The 24,515-nt window shown below is 50.7% G+C and overlaps 1 protein-coding gene across 1 annotated transcript in view; it reads right to left on the bottom strand.

Annotated features, from left to right (window-relative positions):
- Window positions 1-3,766: 3,766 nt before the first annotated feature.
- Window positions 3,767-24,515, bottom strand: part of Kcna6 (potassium voltage-gated channel subfamily A member 6) — a 32,661-nt gene continuing 11,912 nt past the window's right edge. The window contains exon 2 of the mRNA XM_004869372.3: window positions 3,767-5,540. The gene's annotated coding sequence lies outside the window, so the exon portion shown is untranslated. The remainder of the gene's footprint in view (window positions 5,541-24,515) is intronic.

Below are 24,515 nucleotides of genomic sequence, written 5' to 3' on the forward strand. Positions count from 1 at the left end.
CTGCGCTGCCTCTCACTGTGCCTTGCATAAGGGACTGGTGCGGCGCAGCTGAGGGGAACCGGGGCCGGGAGACGCGTGGACCACCAGCCCGTGGTCTGTGCATCTGGGCTGCCAGACTGCAGAGGCGCGGCCGCCCGCTGCAGCGCTCCTCGCAGGCCGCCGACCTCAGTACTTTTCCTCTCTCTGCCGCGGGTTTGCAGCGAAGTAGCCCTGGCTCCCCCTAGTGGCCAGAGGCTCTCAACGCCGGGGCCGCTCTGGTACGGCCAGTTTAGCTACAGCCACACTCTCCTGTTTCCTTGGAGACGTGGTACACTTGCATCCATGGCACTGACTGCGGCCGAATGAGCTCAGAAGAGCCCGTCTACTGCAGAGGTCACTGTTCTGGGCCTAAAGGGCGGCCCGGGGCCTCGCTGCCTCCCAGGCTGGTGGCACAGGGCCCGACTCTGCAGAGTGGCGTGGTCGTGCCCTGACACACTCCTTGCCCCTTCTCATACCTGGCCCGTCAGGAAGGCCTGGGGCTGGAGCCAGGGACCCACCTCTCGGCAGCTTCTCTGGATGACTCTGATCCGTGGTGAAGAATGGGTAGGCCTGGTCCACATCAAGCGTCCCAGGGGTCTCGTTTCTATGGATCTCCAGGAACCTGGCCGGATGGCTGGAAACCTGACCAGAAGACACTGACAGATTTTTCTTCCTTATTCCAACAACAACAACAATAACTAATACTGCTCTGACTAAAGAGCACCTTCTCACTGACAGGGCTGTACATCCTCCTGCTCTTCCCAAGGTCATTCATCTTCTTTCTCAGAGAAACCCAGCTTGGAAGGGAAAAAATAAAACAGCAGTAGAGAGGACCTCGTGGCAGTGAGCGCCATGACCACCAAGCCCATCTGGAGTACACTGCCCCAGAAAAGGCCACAGACAGCGAGCACCGGGCCGTGGACGGCGGAGGAATCAATGTTGGCCCCACTGCTCTGAAGATGTATCCACTGCTTTTAACACTGCTAAGCACAGAAGGGCTCGGGTCATCTGGTCGAGCTGACTGGTTCGATCCAAGTTCATTCACTCATTTTGTGCTACTGGGAACTAAACACAAGGCCATCACTCTGAGCTGCCGCCTCAGCCCTTTTTCACAGGGTCTCACAAGTCACTGAGTCACCCAGCTGCCTTGAATTTGTGATCCTCCTGCCTTAGCCTCCCAGAGTGCTGGGATTACAGGTGTGCACCACCACACCCAGCTTCAGTCTAATTTTATTTTTTAAAGATGCTTATATGAGGCAGGGGTACCATTTAATGTGTTCCAAACCGAAACACAGGAAGGTGTGACCAATGAGCCCCAACGTTGGAGTGCAAACTGAATGTGCTCTACCACACAAAGGATCTTAGACATCACTTGATTCAACTCCCTACTTGACAGAGGGGAAACTGAGGCTCAACATCAAAGACTTGCACTGGATGGAGAAAGGTACAAACAAGACCACCTTTGTCTGGGCCCCCCTGGCTCCTGGCCTATTACCAGGTAGGAGCTCCAAATAACCCAGGCTGATCTCAGCCTGCTGGAGGTCCAGAGAAGCTCTGTGACTAAGTGGTATCTGGACTGGAAAATCATTTCTCCACAAGACAGCTGATCCCTTGGCTGTGTCATCCCCTGGTCCCCACGGACCATTCCCTCCACAGCAACAAGCTGGGCCAAAGTCCCTGGGCTGTCAGGTGGGTTTCTAGGGCAACGTCCTGCCCTTTTCAGGAGACTGGGGACACCATCAGGCAAGGCCACCTGCTTTCACCAGCCAGAGGACCAGGGCCTTTTCGACTGCACAGGTCTCCAAAGAGTTGTTTCCTGCTGCATGAGACCCTGGAACAGCCCATTTGTCACTGGACAGCATCGCGCCTCTAGGGCGGGGAAAGAGCCCCACACCCCGGAGGCGGGACAGTGCCGAAGGCCGCCCGCAGATATCTGCTCAGTCCTTCCTGACAGGAGGCCCTGGACTAGGCCAAGGGCAGTTCTTGGAGAGTTAACGTGTGACAGCTCCCTCTAGTGGCGAGTTGTCAGAAATCGAGAGGGACTCTGATCGGTGGAGCTGGTTGGTATAGAGGGACTTGCAGGGCAGGGCAGGGCAGGACAGGACAGGACAGGACCGGACCACGCTGACGGTGTGTCTAGAAGATTCTCACATGCATCACCCAGGCAATGCGTGCAATTGCTAGAGAAGGCGGTTTGCTTTTGTCCTTCACACCCGGCCCAGGGAAGCCACGGAGACGATCGCTCCTGTCTCTCACAGGAGGCCCCGGATCTGCGGCAGGTCTGCATCTGGAACACCAGCAGTGCTAGTCCCCTACCCAGGCAGGACCTTCCAGCCACCACCTCCCACTACGACTCCTGGGCTTGCTGTCCTCCGACTGTTAGGGGCGCTGTGCAGGTCAACCAGCAGGCTGCCGTCTGGGGAACGCTCCACCCACCGCTGGTCCGCAGCCATTTTGACACCAGGGATGAGTTTTGTGAAAGACAGTATTTCCCTGGATGGGGTGGCCCTTCACTGGCTTACTGCTGTTAACTCAGTCATCATAAAAGCCCCGTCACAGGTAATCTACCATCCTGCCTACCTGCCTGGAATCCTGGAAGAATCCAGAAGCTGACAGTAACAGCTGCTAAGGTCTCCTGCCGCCCTTGCTGGGGAAGACACTCTGCCCTCGCTTCCAGCTGAAGGCCCGCCAGTCTCGTACCCAGTGCTTCCGGGAGTGGGCTGAGCAAGAGTCCCGGTGACCTCCGCTCCGGCCCTGTGGCCCCGGAGATGGTGGCGGCCTGGCTACTCTGCCGAGGGTGCTCCACCCTGGGAGGAGCAGCCTTGCTGTGCTCAGGTGCAGTGGGTGAGGCGGGGTGCATGAGTGCAGAATGAGTCACGGGTGCATCTGTCCTAGGCGTGGGGTCAGGGAGGCAGATGGGCAGGGCAGCGGCTGCCCTCTCCCCAGTCTTAGCCTCCAGGGTCCGTTGCCACGCAGCTGCCTTTATTACTTCTGCCCGTCACTCAAAGCCACAGCCCTGGGGTCCCCGATGCCTCCAGTCTCTCTCACGCCCATGCCCAATTCCTCCCACTGTGCCCTCTTTAAAAGCAACAAAATCTGTCCCCTTCTCTCACCTTCACTGTGGCAGCCTGGGGCAAACCACCATCAGCTGTGTTGTTCAAACAGCCCCTCACAGGTGATTCTGTTACCACTTAAATCCAATCCTATCACTTCTCGGCTCAAAATCCTGCAGAAATGCTTCCCATCCAACTCAGGGCACAAGCAAAGTCAGACTCCAGCTGACCTGCCTCAGCCTCCACTCCCAGCTCTGTCCTCTTCTCCTGCTGCTCTCCCAGCTGCCCTCCAGCCACATGGCCTCCTCACTGTCCCAGAACATGACACGGGTGTGCCTGCCCCAGGATCCTTGCACAAGATTCTCCCTCTGAGTGGACTTGTTCCCAGTATCTACACAGCTCACTCTGTGGCCTCCAGTTCTTTATTCAAACACTGCCTTTTCAGGTCAGGCTTTCCTGTCTCTGCTGTTAGAAGCTGATCCCCACCCCGCCACACACACACACACACACACACACACACACACACACACACACACACGCCTGCTGTATTCCCTAGCTCCCTTTTCTAGATTTTCCTCTATTGCATTACTTAACCAGCCCCCACAAGCTAACCTTCTGTGTTGTTTTTATTCATTAGTGAATCTCTGGCATCCAGAAAAAGGCCCATGACATAATAGGCACTCAATGAACACCTATAGAATGAACCAATAACAAATGATAGCCACAGCTTGAGTAATAGACCCTGCTGGGAAGCTATCAGTTATTCCGTTTATTTAGTAGAAGAGAAGTCCGGTGGAGAAAAGGGGGTGTGAGTGTGTGTGAGTGTGTGCGTGTGTTACGGGTGTCTGAGCCAGCTTTCCTGTCATTGAGTGTGCAGGCCTCGGTTATGCGCAGGAGTGACCTGCCTGCCCGACCACAGCCCACTCCCCAGCTGTTCATCCCCCACGCTAACACTCCCTGCACTCATGAGCTGAGCTCTGCACAGGCTCTGCCGGCCTCGAGGGGTCATGTGGCTGAGAACATGGGCCCTGCAGTGGGAGTGGACCCAGTGCTGAACATAACTGGGAGGATCTGGCGTGCTCTGGGCGTGCTCTGGATGTGCTCTGGATGTGCTCTGTCACCAACAGGAAGCAACACCTGGATGAGTGCAGTATCCCCCAGAGGTACTGGAGAACAGGACCCACTGATGAGGGGCTTCCTGGAGCACCTCTCCTCTCCCTGCACTGAGGACAGGCCAGAAGTGATAGCTGTCAGCTACAAGAAAAGCAACATGGGCTGGGCGTGATGGTGCACACTTGTAATCCCAGCACTTGGGAGGCTGAGGCAGGAGGATCGCTGCAAGTGCAAGGCCAGCCTGGGCTACACAGTGAGTTCAAGGACAGCCTAAAGTATGCAGCAAGACCCTGCCTCAAAAAAAAAATAAAAAAGAAGAGCAGCGTGGGCTGCTGGAAAGGCCCCCTTGGTGCCCCTAGGGCTGCACCTGGTGCCACCGAGGCCCTGGGAATCACGTGCAAGACAGCTCTGACCTTGGCATTTGCCCAAGGTAAGGTGAAACTATACAGTGAATAATTTTTTTAAAATGTGTGACAGTAAAAGTCACATTGCCATTAATCTTCCTCGAATCCTTCCCCTGCTTTGGACAAACTCATCCTGTCATCCACCTTATTCACCAGTGCTGTGCCATGAAACTTGTGGCTCTTATCCAGAGTCGAAAGGACCACAAAAGGCAAACGTTTTGAATTGATTCAGGACACTGAGGCAGCTAGCACAATGCACCTACAAATGTGAACGAGACTTCCAGAAGTGCTTCAGAAAGCGGCGAGATTGATGGGATGATTGTGTTCAAAGTATGTGCGGGGGTGACAGGGAATAACGGTGACGCATCTTTTACTGCAATAAAAAGTTTTAAATTTAAATATTAACTGTATTTTTCTATCACACTCGCAACTGCTAGACAGAGGCGATCCCCACTCCTGTCGCCTGTGTCTGTAGGACAGAAGGTGATCAGATGCCTCCCCAGGGGCCCCGCGGGTGGCTGGCACAAGCGGACGCGTGGTGACAGCACCTGGGAAGGGATCTTCTGCCTGCTGTGTCATCACCCCAGGACACTGCTTGGCTCAGCTGTCGCTGTCAAGAGTGCAGCACGGCCTCTGAGACTCTGCCATTTATTTATTTGTTACTCCACAGCCGCCCCACGGCCAGGAGGCTCTGCACACAGCCATGCACAGGAGAGCCCATCCTCCCACACCACATCTCCAGCTGTTGCTCTGCCCAGCTCTGCTCTCCCCAGCACCTTCACCCGTCTTTAATTCCAATCCCATCTCTGCTGCAGCCTGAGGAGGTGCCAGGCCTGATTGGCCAAGGAGGGGCTCATCTTCCGGAGTCAGGGAAGGCTCAGGTCTCGGGCCTGCTCCTGTCCCACACACCTTCGGAGGTCTCACAGCTTGGGCCACTGAGACAGCGCCGTCCCTGTCAGGGGATGGGAACAAAAGGAAGCTTGGTCAGTGACACGATGGTGAAACACGTAAGAGATGCCGCCTAGGAACTCGGCTGCTTTCCCCAGCTCTTCTGGCGTTTGCATGATGATCCCCTCCCAGCCCCCAGCCCTGGGGTCCCTGGTTTCCTCAACCGGCCCATCCTGCCACCACTCGGACCCCAGCAACTCACTGGCAGCTGTGAAGCACATGCAGCCTGAAGCCATGTCTGCTTCAGCTGTCCTACACAGTGCTGTCCTTACTTCTCCACCTTCAATGCTCCCCTGGGCCCTAGCATGGAGTCCAAGCAATTTGCCAGACTTCCAGGTCCTGTGCCACACAGCTTCCAGCACCTTCCAGGTCCCCCTGAGCCACAGGACCCTTCCCTCACCCAGGCACACATGGCAACAGTGCCAGGTGCACCCTCCCTCCACCAGAGTCCTGGCCCCTTGTCCACTGCACCTGCCACAAAGCTTTCTCCCTCACACATTCCCGCTCCTGCCCTGGAGCCCAGCAGGGCCCTTTGGCCTTGCTGAGCCTTCCTGGCTGTATCAGTGTCTCTGTCTTCCTACCCCTCCACTTCCCACTGCCTTTATGGCCTGGGTGCAGCTGCTTTCTACTGAAAAGTAGAAGAGATGTGCAGCGAAAAGTCCCGGGTTCCACCCTGCCTGCCTCTGCCTGCTCTGGGTGGAGGAAGTCCAACTCCTCATTGATCATCCTCGATGCTTAGATATGAAGCATCTCTGACCCCACAAAGTAGGTCAGGTCTAAGCCGGCCTTCGTCTCAGCACAACCAAATAAACCATCCCTGCAACAGCTGTTTCTGCTGCGCAAGACAGAGATGACCCTGACAAGGTGTGCTGCAGGCTTGACCCCCAAGAGACAGGTGCTTTTGAAGCTGCTTTGGAATCTTGAAGATTGTCCAGTATTCCTGCTGATATTATCAGGCTGAGGCAGCAGAACCATGCATGACAAAAAGACTTCATTTCAATGATCTGGGAGCAGGCCTAAAGGCCCCAAACCTGGAGTAACCTGTGACCCAACTAAAGAATGAACCTGTGTTGAAAGCGCGCGGTGCTGGGTAGCAGGTGCCTGGTGACTGAGCTTCTCCAAGCACCGAGCATCAAAGGCACAAGGACACCACCCAGGAGCTTCCCAGCGCCTTGGTCAGTGGACGATAACGTCTGCAAAGAGATTTTTAAAAAACAGCCCAAAATCTCAGTCTCTTTATGGAATTCTAGTGGTCAAGTGAAAGATAACATTGCAGCAAATGGTAAAAATATACCAGGGAGGGGGGTTCTTTCAAAGGGAAATGAATGGAAAACTCATTTCCCTTCCACGCACACAACTGAGGAGAAGCCTGTACAATCATTCACAGATGAGGAGGTGTCGGTACAGGGACACGGCTTCCAAACGCCGGGTCTGCGGGGGACTCCGTGCTAGAGATGCAAACTTAAATGCTGCATGATGAGCTCGGCGCCCAGACTGCCCAATGGCTCCCGCTGTGACACACTGCCAAACTCCATGTCCATGTGTTAGGAAGTTCACCACGATTTCCACATCAGCCCAAAGCGAGTATCACTGGGTAAGTCCATCTCACTTAGAGATAAAAATTTAAAAAGACAAATTCTGGGGGCTCTTTTCTGAAACGCTACTAAAGTAATGATAAAAAATTTTGAAAGAAAGAGGTACAAGTAAAAGTTACAAGGACAAACAGATCAGGAGAGAGACTGAGACAGTGAAAAGCAGTTTGTAGATGGTGGAAAGCTGCTTCACACAGGAGAAGGAAGGTCTACAACCTGAGTGTGGCAGATGCCACTGAGGTGCAAGCTGATCTGCCCCAGGGAAGACCCTGAGGCTCCGGAGCTGGGGCACTGAGTACAACAGAAACAAGGCTGGGAGAACTGAAAACTGCTGGTTGCAACCAGACACTGGCTTCCAAGTCTCCTGCACAATTGCACGAAGCCAAGCAGCTGCCCACCCACCACACTGTCCCAACATGGGAAGTTTATCCTGAGGAAATCACTCGGGAAGAGCTGGCACCATGTCCTGCAGGGGTGAGCCACTGCACTAAACACAAGGATTAGAATGTGACGCGGAAGTCTACATGTCAGCAACAAGACACCACCTCCTCCCTGCTCTGCTCCCAGGGTGCTGTCGGCAGGCAATTGGGAATTCTTTCCTGGAGAAACCAAAGGAATCCAAGGGAAAATATGACCCTGAGCTCACCAATCCACAAGCCCCAGAGGCGGAGCTTCCAGCTGACTCTGAGTTCCTCACCCTTGAACATAAGCTGTAGCAGGTGCCCCCGGGCAGTGTCAGCAGGCTGCAGGGGCACAAGGCTCTTGCCCCTCCATAATTTGGCTGTCTTGCACTGGAAGTGGTCCGGTCAGCTGAGTTCACTTCCAGCCAAGGTCAACCCAGCTCCAGCTACATTCCTCCTTCTGAATTAACCGTGTGTTCTCTTCAGCACAGATATGCTTCTGTCCTCATTCTACAGTCCTGCCTGCTTGGTACCTGCTACCACCAGGTGTCCAAGCCCCCCTTACTTGTATGAATAAACACCAGACGTCCTGAGACATCTTTGCTCCGTCTTTGCTGCCTGAGCGGCGAAGATCAGCCCGAGACCCTGCTTCTCTCAGCTCTCTGTCTCTGTTATTTCCCACCTTCCTATCTGGAGGGCGTCCTACTGGCTCCCGGAGGACCTAGGCCCACGGCCAGATGTTCAGTACCATCTCTGAATGTCTCCTTTCCTGTTCCCTATGATAAGCAGCTGTCTTCGTGATACCCACATTGCAGGAAAGCCTCTAACAGGTCCAAGCAGAAGACACTAATCACAGGAAATTGGAAATTCCAGAAGCAAAACACTTCTAATATATCAAAAATCCCCCAATAACTGAAATAATACTTTATCAATGAAACAAGAACAGGCTGCTTTAAATAAAGAGCTATCTCAAAGGAGAAAAGAAATTCTTGGAAATTATAAGTGATAGCCAAAACAAAATGTCAATAGAGGATAGCATTGAGGGAATCTTCCAGAAAGCATGAAAAAACTAGAATGGAAAAGAGTAGAGAAAAATTGGGACAGGTGAGAGCCAGCTCCAAAGACCCAATTCTTACTCACATGGTTCTATAAAAAGAAAATAGACCGGAAGATGAAAGAAAACTTTCAAAGAAATAATTAAAGAAAAATTTCAAGAATTGTAAAACATGCATTTCCAGACCATGGTACTCAAAATGCCTACAAAAGTGAGTAAAACTAGACCTACATCACGGTATAGCACTGTGAAATTTAGGAATTAGGATAGATGGCATTGGATTTTACAAAAGAGCATCAGTAGCAGCTTGAAAACAGTAAAGGGATTTTCAGCCTACAATTTTCAACCTACAACCTCATCCGTGCAGGTAGTTTCTAGCAGAGCCATGAGGAAGAGCTTGGTAATAAGAAGGTATCTTGTGACAGGAGTCCTGCCACAGGCCTAGACACACGGACATGGGTGGACATAGGGTCACCAGGAAGGGGGCATGGAGGTGATGCTAGCCTGGTGTGTGCCTGCAGGAGGGAGGCGTTCACACAGAGGTGGGAGGGACCCAGCTCCACTCCCCTCCTGGGGCTCGAGTAGAGACAAGCGTTTAAAAAGCAACACAAAAGGAGAATCTAGTATCTCCAGAGGAGAGTAACAAGCTGTACAAGAAATGAAAGATAATTACAGTGGCTCAATGAGGAGCAGTATTTTCACAGCCATAATAAAGAACAACTGGATACTGAGCTAATAAACACCATGATATATATCCTACAGCGGGTTAAGTAGGCCTGTGTGATGGGGTGTTTGTCTGTATTATGGCAAGCAAGGATGGGTGGTATAGAAAAACTAAATTCTTGTCTTCCACAGTACAAGTCAACTTTTTTAAACCTTGAAAAAAAATTTTAAATGCAAGTATATTATTGAAAAATACAGTGCCAAGGCTAGATGAAACCACTAGAGTTCCTTCTGGGGGAATCAAGATGGGAAGACAAAGCCAGGGGTGATTATTGTTCATTATAAGCCTTATTAAAATATCTTATCTTCTTAAGCTTAAACTAATACTGTAATTTAGAGGAAAAGAAATAATATGTGAAAATTTCCTCAAACTGAAAAACCCAAGTCTCTGGGTTGAAAAATCCAACTTCTAAGGTTGTCAAACTTAATAAAAACATACAAGAACAACAACAACAAAAAAATGGAAACCTAGTTAAACTTGAATTTCTGGTAAAAAGCAAGTAATCTTTTAGTGTGTGTCCCAAACATTGCCAACAATATTTGTGATTTATCTGAAGTCCACACTTACAGCACACCCTGCTCACCTAGCAACCCTGTGTCCAACACAGCTGCCCAGGGCCCACAGCCCTGAGCCCAGATTCCAGGTGGGAGAATAGTGCCCTCCAGAGGGGAGAGCATTACATACAAAGGGCCAGGAAGCACGGGCTTCTCTCAGCAACTCTGCAGGTTAGCAATCAGAGGAGCGGCACCTCCAAATTCGAATGAAAACTGACATCCAGCCTGGAATTCTACAGCCATTCAATTGTTAGGGAGGTTTGAGCTCAAGACTACATACTGACTCTTTCTTTGAGCCCAACTGGAGGATTTGCCCCCCGCAAAAGAGAACTAAGTCCCAGAACACAGAAAGCCCACATGGAAGAAGAGGAAAATGAATTTCCGGTTCACTCCGTGACAGGCCACAAGCGGGCCCAAGGCTCGACAGGACAGAGGCCGGCTGGGGAAGGGGGCGCCAGGGGCAGACGCTTCGGCCACATGGAAAGTATGTCTAGAAGGCTCTCCCGGTTCTGCAGAAGAGTTCAGAAAAAATTACAAACGACAACACCGAGAATTAATCAGGGGGAGAAAATGAGGCAATTATTAACGAAACGTTTATGAGAGATTAAAGGCGCATTATCCTAATACACTGCTTGGTGATGCAGAGACTCGCACTAACAGGATAAGGCCACCAACTCCGATTTAAACAAGACGTGGGAGGTGCAGACTCATCCACAGGCAGCCGGACAGTGCTCACCCCAGCCCCTCGAGGAGCTGCCAGCCTGCAGAGCCCAGCTCCCAGCCTCGCCCCGCTAACCTGGCCCGGAGGCCCCCTGCTTCCCCAAGGCTCTGGCCCTCCTGCTCCTGTCACCTGCAGCCTCTACCCGGAGCTGAGCTTGCCTCCCTGGGCTTGAGTGCTCTCCCCAGACAGGCCTGGGCTCCCCCAGCCCTGGGTCTCCCCAGGAGCCCCCAGCCCCTCACTCTATTTAGCATCGCGTATCCTCCCATCCCCTGCCTCTGGCCTGCACACTGGGCTTTCCTTACTCTGTCACCAAGGGAGGTGCCGGATGCCTCACTAAACACCGCTTCTGTCCCCACTGGGGAGGCCGGAGCTCAGGGGACTCTGCTCACTGTACCATCCCCCCCCATTCCCTGACGGCTCCATGTGGACAGCGGAGCCAAGATTTGTCAAATAAAAAACAAAGACGCAGGGACAAATACATCCGCTGAGACAAACTCAGGCAAATTTGAGAAAACAAACCACTAAAGTGATGGAAAGCAGCCCCTCCCAGGCCCAGTGAAGGAGCAGAGAGGCAGGGTCTGCGGGTTTCCCCTCAAGCCTCGTTCTATTGTTCGGCTTTTCAAGCCAGAGCATGCATTATTTTAATAAAAGTTAAAGGGAAATGAGTGTAAAACACTCACGGTTGTACCTTCTACCCTGCGCACACCCAGTCGCCTTTCACTCCGGTGCCCAAAGGAAGCACCAGCTGGGCATCTCCTGCCGGGCTCTGGTGTGGTGCAGCGAGGCCCTGCTGCAGCCCGGACGGAGCCCGAGTGCCAAGCAGGAGCTGCATCCTGACCAGAGTCCCCAGGGCGAAGTCCGATCTGCTCAGCAACTGGCTACTGATGCTCATGGAGCAGCCGTTACGGGGCCAGGCCAGGCCACCCGCCAGGCCCTTTCTGTTCATAGCCGCATCCCGTTTCCATTTCCTCTCGTCACGGCTCAGACTGTGGGGTCCTCGCCTAGATTCTGGGGGCCTGCTGTTTGGACCTTCCAGCCCCCTGCACCAGGAACCAGCAGCACAGAGCAGCGTTTGTACCAGGAGTGCCTGCGGGCTGTCCTCTTCCTCTTGTCCCCTGTTTCTAACCCACCACCCCCAGGGCCTGAGGCAGCCCTCACTCTCACAGCTCAAACCACGCGCCTCTGTCCATCTCCATTGCCACTGCCCGATCCCACCCTCCACCGGGATACTGGCAACCTTAGGAACCAGGCTGCCTGCATCCATGCAGCCCACCACACTAGGACCGGCAGTTTCAAACCCTAGTCTGATCATGTTACCCCCACATTGCTTAAAGCCTGCTTATGGCATCCCATTGCTTGTGGGCTAAAGACAAAGCTCTAACCTATGGCCCTAGCTTTATTCCTGCCCTCGCCCATGCTCCACGTTCCCCCCGTCACAGGGCCTTTGGACATGCTGTCTCCTCTGCCTCTTTTGACTATTTGCCACCTACTTATCATTCAAATATCCACTAAAACACCACTGAAACAGATTCCCCTATGTTAGGCTCCTGCAGCAGTTCGGAGCCTCTTGGCTCTTTGGAACATCACAGTCACAGTTTTACATTTAAACTTCTTGGATTAACATCTGCTCTATCCCCATCAGCATAAACACACACACACACACAGAGTTGTAGACGCCATAGAAGAAAGAAATCATTTGTTTTGTTTATTATTATATCCCCAGTGCCAACCACACAACAGGAACTCAGTAAATGTATACAGAATATTTGCTTGAAGCACTGTTTGATGACTGCGAAACCGATGTGCACTGCTTGGGTCTAAGCGACATTTATTCATCCGTCTCATCTCTACCCTAAGATTCTGGGACCCGAGACTGCATGTGTTTCTTCTAACACTGGTCTCGCTCTCCTCTGCCCACCACCCTCGGGTCACCATGATACAGAGTGTGGAAACGGCTAAGCGGCAAATGAGTTGCTATGGTGCGAGCCAATCCCATCATAAACCCGCCTTCTGCCTTTTAGACATAATTATTGATGATATATTTCCAGCAGGGTTAATTTTTTAAACTTTAAATTAATTTTTTCCATTTATCTAGAACTATTTGATAAACTAAATATTCCTTAAAGTTCTTCCCAAAGTTAAGAATACCATTTTGTCTTTTTTTAAGTTACCTTCCCTTCAAACACAAGTTGTGATAGTCAAGAGGAGTCAGTTTTCTTATGTCTGCAATATAATTCAGCTGAACAGTTAAACTTGAGAATCTCCCTGTATGTTGCTCACCAGGAACCAACTTGCTGACACTCTGACAGTGGACTTTGCTGTAACAGATGTTGACCATCCTCCAGAGCCTGTGTGTTTAAGGCTTGGTCCCCAAGATGGTGCTATTGGGAAGTGCTGGAGCCTTTAAGTCCCTGGGCCAGTGGGAGGACCCAGGTGCCTGATGTGGGGAGTGCCTTCCAAGGCGATCATGGGACCCCAGGTCACTCCTTGCTCTCATTTGCTTCCTGATGACCAAGTGAGCAGTTTTGCTCCACCATATGTATGCTCCCACCATGATGAGCTGCCTCTCTACAGGCCCAAAGCCACAGGGTCAACTAACCACGGACTGGGCCCTCCACAACTGTAAGCCGGAATAAACCTTGTGTCTGTGTAAATCAGCTGCCTCAGGTATTTGCTTTAAGGATGAAAAGCTGATTAACACAGACTTCTGGTCTACAGAACTGTTTATAAATAAACTTCTGTTGTTAAAGTCACCTAGAGCATGGTATTTGGTTCTGGTAGCCTAAGAAGATTAACACAATAGGAGAAGCAGTGAGTCTTCTCCTACACTAGGGCTGAGGGATAGAAGTCAGCAGTACAGAAAGAGAAGGGACCTACACATCACCAGTTGTGGGATGTGTGGCCGGAGTGGGAAGGCCATGGCTGCCAGGCACTCTGGAGATGCAGGCCTGGGGCTCCCAGCCCTGGGAGGTCAGAGACATCACCAGGGTTGTGAGCTGGGATTTCTATCCAACCTTATGAGTTACCAGATATAGCAAATAGAACTACAGGATCCCAATTACACTTGAATTTGGGACAATATTTGGGACATTCATATACTCAAAATTATTGTTTAGCTGGAATTTAAATGCAACCGAGCATCTTATACTTTATCTAGTCACCCTACCCAATACACATACAGCTTTCTAGAGGACTATTTAGTCATCAAGGCTGCATAATCTTTAGTATAGCAATTCTGCTTCCAGGAATTTATTCATTAGAAATCATAAATGACAAACGTGTGCACATAAGGATATTTATCAGTGTATTGTTTATAATCATGGAAAATTGAATAAAGAATAGCTAAATAGGTCTGGTATTCCAGTTCAAATGTGTGCAGATGTAAAATTGTAATTTTTATGATTATATTTATTTACAAGAAATGATATCCAGAATACAGTAAGTTGTTGTTTTGGTTTTTTTTTTGGTACTGGGGATCGAACTCAGGACCTTGTGCTTGCAAGGCAGGCGCCAGAACCACTGAGCTAAATCCCCGGCCCCTAGTAAGTTTTAAAAGATAATAAAGTAATTTTGATCTTATACTTACTATTTTACATGTACAATATGCATATATAAAATGTCTAGAATAATTATATCAAGATGTTCACAGGAATTATCCCTGGATTGGTAATACTGGTGACTTTTACTTTGATCTATACATTCTTTTGCATATATTACCTCAAAAATCAGAAAAAAATACAGCTCTTACAAATTTTTAAAAACCTTTTAGAAAAGGAATTATACAAAAACATATTTTGGTAATTCTATGTCATAATCGGAATTGGAGAGTTCATGCATGGATCCAGGAATTCCTCACCTGAAGACTTGGGTTCCTCATTCTGCTTTGATGTTGATTTGCCTAAGCTTTGTTCATAGTAAAAGATCCACAGAAGAGCCCAGATGTAGTAGATATCTGCTCTGTGTGTTTGTATGTGTGTGTGTGTTTGAAGGACGGTATCACTCGCTTAGCTACCGACATCCGTTTTGTCCCTTCTTTTCATTACAGAGCACAAATTTTCCTCCTGACAGATCATCTCCACACCCCACGCTCAGCCCTTTCTTTGGGTAAAATTGGCTCCAACCCCAGCTGTAGGCTGTGTGTGGCCCAGATATGTCCCATCAGAGCCAAATATGTCCCGTCAGAGCACACCATTGTCTCAGCCTAATAATTTCCTCAGCTGTGAACATACATTGGAATTCTGACCAATGATCATGGGCCTTGTCAGGCGGGATGGACACATGGATGAATACAGGAAACAGAGTTCAAAAACTATGCCCACAAGTATGAACAACTAATTTACAACAATATTGCAAAAGCAATTCAGCGGAGGAAGGGTAAATCTCACAACAAATGACACTGGAGCAATTGAACATCCAACAGATAAGAAATGAACCTTGGCCTAAGGCCCACGTCTTACATAAAAATAAATTTAACCCAAGTGTGGTGGTTCACATTTGTAATCCCTGCACTCTGGGAGGCTGAGGCAGGATGATCACAAATCTAACCCCAGATGGAACAATTTAGGGACTTAGAGGGACTCTGCCTTAAAATTTTACATTTTTAATGAGGGTTGGGGATATAGCTCAGTTAGAGGGTCCTCAGTTCAATCCTCAGTTCTGAAAAAAAATTAAATAGAACATAGATTTCAATACAAAATTTCAAACCACAAAAATTTTAAAGGAAATAGAGGAGAAAGCTAGAGGAACTATGGCTTGTGAGGGTCCTTAGACATTACACCAGAAGCCCAAAACATCAAAAATGGATTGATAATTAGACTTCACTAAAATAAAAACTCATCTGTGATTCATCTCAAGAGAATGAAAATAAAAGCCACTGACTGTGAGGGAATATTTGTAAACCACACATTCGATAAAATATTCATATCTGGATATCTACAGAACTCAAAAACTCAACAGTTAAAAAAACAAACATGCTCATTAAGAAATTGGGCAAAAGGCATGAAGGAATGCTTCACCGAAGAGGAAACAGCAAATAAATCCAAGGAAAGCGCTCAGCTTCATGAGGAAAGACAACTGAAGGTCATGATGAGCCCACAGCAGGTAATGTGCATGTGTGCGTGTGTGCGTGCATGTGTGTGTGTGTTTACCATGTATATTTACACATTTTACTATGTATATTTGCTATCCATATATTTACTACGTATAAAACACACAGGAACAACCAAACCCAGATGGACAGGTGCTGTGCTCCGTCCACAGAAAGCAGCAGGTCAGCAGCCAACAAACACAAGGAGTGTCATGCTTTCTGGAGCCACTGAGCACACTGCCGGGCACAGCCTGCTTCTCAGTGTCAGAGGCCCTTGGGGCACCTTTCTGCTCCCCACCCGGCCTCCTGTGTGCACAGGGCAAGCAAAGCTCCCCAAGTTTCTGAGTAGCCTACTTGTTACAAGTCCCCTCCCTGCAGCTGGCCTCAAGGCGGCGAGCTGAGGAACGGTTAGTACTGCCCCTCCAGGCTGCTGGATGAGGGTCAGGGGGACATTAGCCTCTCGTTGCTAATGAGGACCCCAAGTCCAAGGCACTCAGTGGTGACCACACCCCAGCCTCTGCACCCCAACCCGTCTGGAGCCGTCTGCATCCCCACAAAGACTCTTTCAGATCCACACTGACCTGCAGCTCTGCCTCCGTCCACCCAGGACTGCAGTGCCGCTGCCTGATGCCCAGAGGAGCCTGTCACTAGGGTTGGGTTGCACTGAGTCCATAAAGGGGTGCACCAGACAGAGGGGATTTACAAACAGTCCCAAACTGGCCAAAAGTTGGACTGCTTCTTCTTTTCACATGTGTCAGCAATTACAAACCCTGTCGTGATTCAAGTGTTCCTCCCCACCAGCAACCGCCCACCACCTCTCAGAGGCCCCTGGCCAGGCCAGGCTGCTCCCAAGACAGCCAGTCTGTCCCCAGGGCGTCATTCCATGTGTGTTTCCAGGACACCCTGCCTCCGACTTAAAACTCGCCCTGGCTCCCACAGCCACCAGAACGAATCCGGCTTCCAACATCTTCTCGACCCCTAAGCCTCGCGTCCCGTCTCCTTCTCTAGCCCCTGCGCCCTCTCTCCCGCTCTGCATCCTAAGTGCCTGTTCTTTGGACTCACCATCCACTCTCCAGCTCCAGGCTGTTGCTCGGCTGTTCCTGTCATTAATAACTTTCTTTTCAACCCTAAAATCCCAAGTCATCTGAGGACGTGTTAACTTCTCTGGGAAACCTCCCCTGATGCCCTCCAGCCCTGGGAAGAACCCACTGCTCTTCCTCCCTCTCCCAGGCACTTGCTGCCTGTGTCGCTCACGGCAGGCCCCTCCTGCTCTGCTTGCCTGTGCTGCTTTCCCCATGTGGATTCCGGGGAAGGGCAAATTCCCAGTCTCAGAAGTGGAGCCCAAAGCACTGGCTGGGCTTGTCTTCCTAGTTCGCTAAGTCACTGTGCTTTGAACAGTGTCCATGGCCAGCCCCCATTCCAGATCCTGTTCACCGATTCTCTCTGGATCAGTGGACTCAGAACTGCTGGGGCTTGGGCTCTCTGTTCCTCCCAGAAAGCACCTCTCAACTCGCTGGCCACAGATTTCCTCAGAAGGCTGAAGTCCTGCTCACCTCCCACTCTCCTGCGCCTGGCCCAGCAGGCGTCCTATAAACGTCTATTACAAACACCAAAGGAGTACAAGACACCAGGAAGGTGTCTCCTCCCACCGGATCCCCACCAATTCCCATCCCAACTGCTGTCCCCGTCCTGCTTGGTTTTTATTTTTGCTTTTGTGTTTTGCTCTCAAAATCTCTACTTTGTTCAGGTTTCTAGAGCCAATGCTTCAAAGAATTTGGGTCTCTCCCCAGCCCCAGGAGGTAACTAGTTGACTCTTTTTCAATCCTGGTGGCTGGGCACACTGTCACACGCCTGAAGTCTCAATGACTCATGAGGCTGAGGCAGGAGGGTAACTTGAGGTGGGCCAGCCCATCCCCTCTTCCTCTCCCTTCCTTCCAAACTCCCCTAGCAGAAAAGTCACCCTCACGAAGGATCTGCAGAGGAGTAGAGGGGCCAAGTGGAGGCTGGCCTTGCTAGCAGAGAGGGAGCCTTTCCTGAAAGCCAGGGCTGGGGAGCAGGTCACCAAGGTGGTGACAGCACCCTGCAAGAGGAGCAGAAGGACATCACTGCAGGAACTGCTGACAGGCTCAGGACACCACCTTGAAGCAAGGCACAGGGGCCGGGAGTCAGCCCGAGGTGCTGTGACCCAGGTGTACCTCTGCTCGGCACCTCAGAAGCGAGGCCCCGCCTCCTCCACCCCTGCCCCCCAGCACCGCGGCTGCAGGGTGCTGAGGGTGCTGACGCAGAAAGCTGCAGCCTCTGGGAGCCGCTCCAGGATGCAGCCTGTTCCAGGGGAGGTTTCGACAGGAGAGGAAGCGGAAGGAGGCAAAGCCTTGGCTGGAGTTAGGGGATGACAGCGGCTGGGTGGGCGCAGAGGACGGGACCCCCGCCCCGGGCTGAACGCTCCTCCTGGACGGCCTTGGCCCTGCCGAGCTCCCACCAGTCAGGTGCAAGGAGCGGCCCCTCAGGTGACCTCCAGGAAGGACTCAGGTGGGCTTCCGGGCTGCTGGGGGTGGGTGCAGGCAGAACGGGTGCAGGGGGCGCCGGAGAATCGGGGGTGGCAGCTGTACCTGGACGCGCTGGGACGGCGCCTCTTGGATCCTGGAGCCCGGGGGGTGAGGCGGCCCCCCAGCTCCCGGGCTTTCTGCACCTCCGTGCCTCCCCTCACCGTGACAGGGACGTGGGGGGGGGGGCGTGCAGGGCTCACAGCACAGGGGCTCTGCGGGGCGCAGGGCTCCGAGCAGGTGCGCGGGAGGGGAGCCCCTGGCGTCAGCAGGAGGGAAGCCAACCGAGGGAGGCGGAAGGGGCAAGCTTCCCCAGGGAGGTTCCGCGAAGGGCACAGGCTGCTCTTTTCCAAAGGGCCCGGGAGGACCGGCCCTGGGCTGGGCAGGGGGCGCTGTGCGACTTAGTCAAGCTCTGTGGGCCAGGGCCGATCTCTTAGTACCACCTTCGCCTCTGACCTTTATGGATTGTTCAGGTAAGAGAAAGTTATGAAGTGCTGTAAATGTGAAGGTGTAATACTGTTACTGCCACAATCTCAGGCTGCTGGAGCTCAGCTCTGGTTCCACACAATAATCTCTTGAGAAGTTTTTTTAAATGCTCCACAGAGGGCCGGGGATTTAGCTCAGTAGTTTTGCCAACTGCCTTGTAAGCACAAGGTCCTGAGTTCAATCCCTGGTATCAAAAAAAATGCTGCACATGGACCTCACCCCGGATCCAGGATGCAAGTTAGGGCACAGAGACAGCGGAGGGCAGGAAGTGGCACTTACGAGACCCACTGCCCCAGACACCCCGAAAGTAATCACGTGGAATAACATGTATTAAAAAGCAGTCTCCAGCTTCCCCTAGATCTAAGGTATCAGAATTTCAAGCAGGCTTTGCAGCCTTTATGCAGTTGACCTCCGTATCCACGAGATATGCACCCACAGATTCAACCAACCTTGGATCAAAAGTATCTGAAAAAAAGTTATATCTGCACTGAACACACAGAGACTCTTCCTTGTTGTTACTCTCTAAACAATAGAGGACAGCGACTCTTCACACTGTAGGAGGTATCACAAATCATCCAGACAGTGTGAAGACTGCGGGCTGAGTGGGTCTTATGCAAGCACTGTGGCTCTTGTACAGGGGAATTGAGCACCTTCAGATTTTGTTATCTGTGGGGTCCTGGAACCGCTGCCCCTCACATTGCAAGGGACAAGTGAAGGCAGTGCAATCCTGCCCTTCCAGTGAGGGTCTGCAGTCTGTCACCTGCTTCCTGTGGGGTGAGTGATCGATCTCACCAGCAGTTTCTGGGCATCGTGGGCAAACAAGCTCAGGGAGAGACCGGCCTCTCAGATGGCTTGCACAGATGTGTGCTTCGGGAACAGGGTTGTGCTAGACAGCCAAATCCAGGCACACCCTACTCCAACAGGTAACCGCCCAATCACAAGACAACAAATTTCCCAGCAGAATGCCTGGGGACTTTCGGATGGAAAGAAAATCTTGATAAGTTATATATATAGAATAGCACTGATGGCCAGCGTTTTAGCATTTTGTCAACAGATTATTCAGGGTCCCTTACTTCATACTCTGCTGACTGCTCTGTGAAGAAGGCTACAAAAATATGTACACACGGAGGTGCACACACACATGCACACACACACACACACACACACACACATATACACTCCTGCCTCATCAAACACAGGAATGGGAGAATGGAGAGCAGTGAAGGAGCCCCTGAACTCCCCAGGCAACAGGAGGGGTCACAGATGATGCCAGACCCGAAAGGCACCCTGGGGTTTGTTCTGCCTGCTCTCTCGTCTCCAGGGGAGATGTCAGCAGGGAAGTCCAGAGAAGGATGCCCCATCATCTGCCGCCAGCAAGCTCCTTCCAGGACTGGCGCGACAGTGGGCAGCTGGGAAGGTCACAGGGTGGCGCATGGGCGTGGCACACAACGCACTGCTTGCTGCTGAGTTTAGTGCTGGCTTATCACAGGTGGGGACCCCGAGGGCCTGAAAAGGGCTGCCTGTGGTTCGGGCTTCCTGACTCCTGCAGAAATACAGCCTAAGGAGAGACTCATAAATGTAAACAAGTATGTATACTAAAGTTCACAGGGGCACCAGTTATCAGCACAAAATCAGGAAGCAACCTAAATGTGCAACAATAAGGGATCAGCAGCAGAATAATGGTGCATCTCTACCAGGGCTACACACCACTGCGGAGAAAAGCAGAGCTGTAATAGGCGTTGGGAGCACCACTGAGGACTGAGCCCAGGCCTTTGCACTGCGCTACATTCCTGGCCTTTCATTTTTCACTTGCTTATTTATTCTTTTAAAATTTGAGACAGGGTCTCACTAAGTTGCTAAGTACCCCAGGCTGGGCTAGAACTTATGATCTTCCTGTCTCAGTCTCCCAGAGGGCTGGGATTGCAGACGAGCTCCTCCACATTCAGCTAGCATGAAGCTTTTAAAATGAAGTGCTGCATGATTTCTGCAGGGATTAGGTGAGGAGGCAGAGCTACTCTGGTGAAAACTACAACAAAATGCCTAGAAGTGAATATCTCTTGTGTGGGGTTATGGGGATTTTTCTTTCCTTCCTTATATTTTTCTGAATTGTACTCTTTTCCATAATGAGTAGTGATACCACTTTTAAAGTCAAAAGCTAAAATCCTTCTTTTCAGCAGCTTATTCAAGGTCCAACAGTGTCTTAGAAGCCCACTCAGGCTTCCAGCCCAGCCAGGGCTCTCGCCTGCATGTGGCTGGCGGGCGGCGGGAGAGGAAGCCAAGTGTGGTGGGGTTGACACACAAATGCCAGGCTGGTGGAACTGTGCAGGGCTAGGCCAGCCCAGAAGTTGCCTAGGGCAAAGCTGCAAGGGCAAAACCAGTGCCATGCCAAGACCTTTCATCCCAGAGCGACTTCAGGGCAGAATTGTGAGCCTGGCACACACCCCACAGCTGCCCTGGTGCCACTCACAGGCAGCTGCTACTTGGTCCAAGTAGAGAGAGACCTGGATCAACCTTGCCCTGCCACAGGCTCCTGCCTAAGGAGCCCAGAGGTGCAGGGAACACGATAGCCCCGCGTGGGGCCGCACCACGGCTTCTCCTTAATAGAGAAGGGCCTTCCCGGCCCCCGCACCTTCCCGGTAACAGTGCCAGGTGCTCGACACAGCCAAGAGCAAGGAATATGTACTCTGCAACATCACAATAAAAAAGGATTTAGATGCACTTAATAACTAAGATAGACCTCATCTATAAAATAAGTAAATAAGGGAGAGAGGAAGAGTGGGAGCAAGAAAAGGAAGATATTTATTGGACTTGATACTCAATAAAATTATTACATCTCTCTTAAGACTTTCTTATAACCTGTTCATTTTATTTTTAAATATTAAATTCTGATCTTCGTAAAATAAGAAACTGGAGTACATGAGCTCTGGGAAGCAATCAGTCTACATACGGCTGAAATCTTAGCAAACCCAACTCTTCTTCAAAGGTCACTCCAGTGGTAACAACCAAGCAGTAACGCCTCCCAGGCAGTCAGGGGGCCAGCTGCACACTGATGAATGTGTGTGGGCACCCAAGAACTTCCAAGCAAACTCCATGGCAAACCCAACCATCGCACTTTGCAGATGAAGACCCCGGACCCGAGAATGACACTAATGGCCACAGGCACGGACTACAGGCAGGTGACTTGCTCAGGGTCCTACAGAATGCTAGTGACAGGCCCTTATTAGGTGCGATTCCCATCTGCCCCACACTCTATGGTTTCTGACTTTCAGGGACTAAAGATGAGACAAACAGGATCAGAAATTCCTTTGTGTGGCTTGGGAAGTCCAATAAATGAGCAACTACAAAGGAGTCAACCGGCAAAAGCAGCCATGTCTTTTCTCCTCTCAGCCCTGAGCTCAAAGATGAACCAGGGACAAAGGGCTAAGTCCCAGGCCAGCTGGAGGAGCAGCAGACCCTGAGTGTTAGGCCTTCCGGGCTGAGCAGAGCAGAGTCAGAGTAAGCTTCCACAGCAGCACAAGGAAAACCAAGCAGAAAAGAGCTGCTCGGCACCTGATGCATTTAGGGGACAGAAGGGACAAGGGTCACACTTGAAGACAATATTTAGGAAAAATGGAAAAGAACATTGGAAAGCCCCATTACAGCTCGCTGCTGGTCCTTCTTTGTGTTTTGCTTAGATTTTGAGTTTGACTTTATAAATATGGCAATTAGGAAAGTTAATGTTTGAATGTTTTCATTAAAAAGGATTAGTTAGAAAAGTGCTTGTGAAAAAAACACTGTAATCTTTAACTTGGTTAACACTATGCACAGAAAAGTGGACGTAACATCATCGTGCAAGTAGTGCAGGCTACCTCGCCTCTGGTAGATTATCCAAAATGCTGACATCTGCTGGCAAAGTACAGCAGCTACTCCAAACCTCACAAGACCACCTCTGAGGTCACCTCCTCACAGACATTTATTCAAGAAAGCTTTAACGGGCAGCAGGGGAGAGGAGAGCTTCTCTCACATAATCGAGAGCAAAACAAAACAGTTTCTGGGCTGAGGTGTAGCTCAGTGGAAGGGTGTGTGCTCCATGTGAGAGGCCTGGGCTCCATCCCCAGCATCACACACACACACACACACACACACACACACACACACACACACAGTAGAGATGTAGGGAGCTTCAAAAGGGTTGAGAAGCAGCCACCAAACGGTCCACAAAACCTTAGACTGAGGCTCCGTGCATTCTATTCCAGTGGAAGGATTTTCTCAACACGCATTCTTTGGATTGCACTTTTTGTGAGATGTGAACAGAAATTAGCTAAAAAACAAAAGGTGGTGCGTCTGTGGTAAGAAATAATCTGAAAAATACTGGGTTAGAGAAGTGAGATAGGTTTATTTGCTGTAGGCTTTGCAGAGTCTTTCCTTCTATGTTCTACATTCAGTGCTCCAAGAGGCAGCATCTGAACCCCAGCGCCAGGGATTCCTTTCCTGGGGCTGTCAGGCAGCATCTGTGAGCTGCAGACCACATGGGAACTGTGGGCCAAGTGATTCCAGGTGATGTGGTCATCAGAATGTCCACTTCAGTAGGGGAGTAAGGACGCTTCCAGGACAGTAGATGTGAGGAAAACAACCTGACAACAGAGACCTCTGAGCTCAAACGCAGAAAGCCTGAAGGAATCTGTGCTGCGGACGCTCTGCTTCTGGGGTTTCAGAACAGGCCTGGAGTAATTCAGAATGGTTGTGGCGCAGACTGGAGTAACAGCTCCACGATTTTTGGAAGCCACCTCCTGCTCAATTATTCATGCCTCTTTGCCTTTTTCTCTATTTATCCATCATTAAGTAACTTCAGCTGATCTATTTTCAAATTAAGTACATTCCTGAAATGCTGTCTATAAATCAAATGCATGATTTGTAAATTGAGTCATATTTTCCACTGGTTTATAATTCCATAGAAGCAGGTTGACCTCACGTAGTCATAAAAGGAACCGTGAGGGGACTGCCCAGCACTGGAGGAAGCATTCTACCTGAGTCTTCATGCCTTCCTGTGCAGCTCTCTCTTCCCTGCGATGCCAGCCGGCCCGAAGTTGGGGTCACTGGGGGACCTGCACAATCTGTCCACTCTCTCGTGCAACCTTTCAGTGGGGCCCAGCATGCTGGCAGCTGTCACTGAGCCCAAGGACCAAGAGTAGCTTTGTCACCTCATTGCTTACTTTCTACCTTCAGGGATTTCTGTGACTCCCTAGGAGCTGTCGCCTGCATGGAGGCAGCTTTCTCTCACAGACTCTAGGTCTTTACTTGAGTCACCTCTATAACGACCAAGTTATGATGGCTACATAGCTGAATCATGGTCACAGTGAGATCAGAAAGTCCAGATCTATGAGGCAAGAGAAACTGTGATATTGAGATACATATATGTATGTATGTATCAAAATATATCAAAAGATTTTGATTTATAGGAGCTTTTCAACTCTTTCTAAAGGTTGGACAATACTGAGAGGCCTTGCAATGCCTTAGTGCTGCACTGAAGCAAGCAAAGGAGAAAAGAGAAATAATTGGTTCTTACTGAATGCTCACTGTATGCAGGCCTGGTTAGCATTATTCCCTTCCGCTTGGCTGGCACCACGAGGAAGGGCATTTATTAATACAGCGTGATTCTTTTTTTTTTTTTTTTGGTACCGAGGATTGAACTCGGGTCCTTGCACTTGTGCAGCAGGCGGCGAAACCACTGAGCTAAATCCCCGGCCCTAATACAGCCCAATTCTACAGGAGAGAAAACCAAGACTCAGAGAGGCTGCCCTCCCGAGATCACACTGTGGACAGTCGGTGGCAGCCTGGA

The sequence above is a fragment of the Heterocephalus glaber genome, unplaced genomic scaffold, assembly GCF_053883595.1.
Source record: "Heterocephalus glaber isolate CG9 unplaced genomic scaffold, H.glaber_assembly_v1.0 deba00001444, whole genome shotgun sequence".
Lineage (NCBI taxonomy): Eukaryota > Metazoa > Chordata > Mammalia > Rodentia > Bathyergidae > Heterocephalus > Heterocephalus glaber.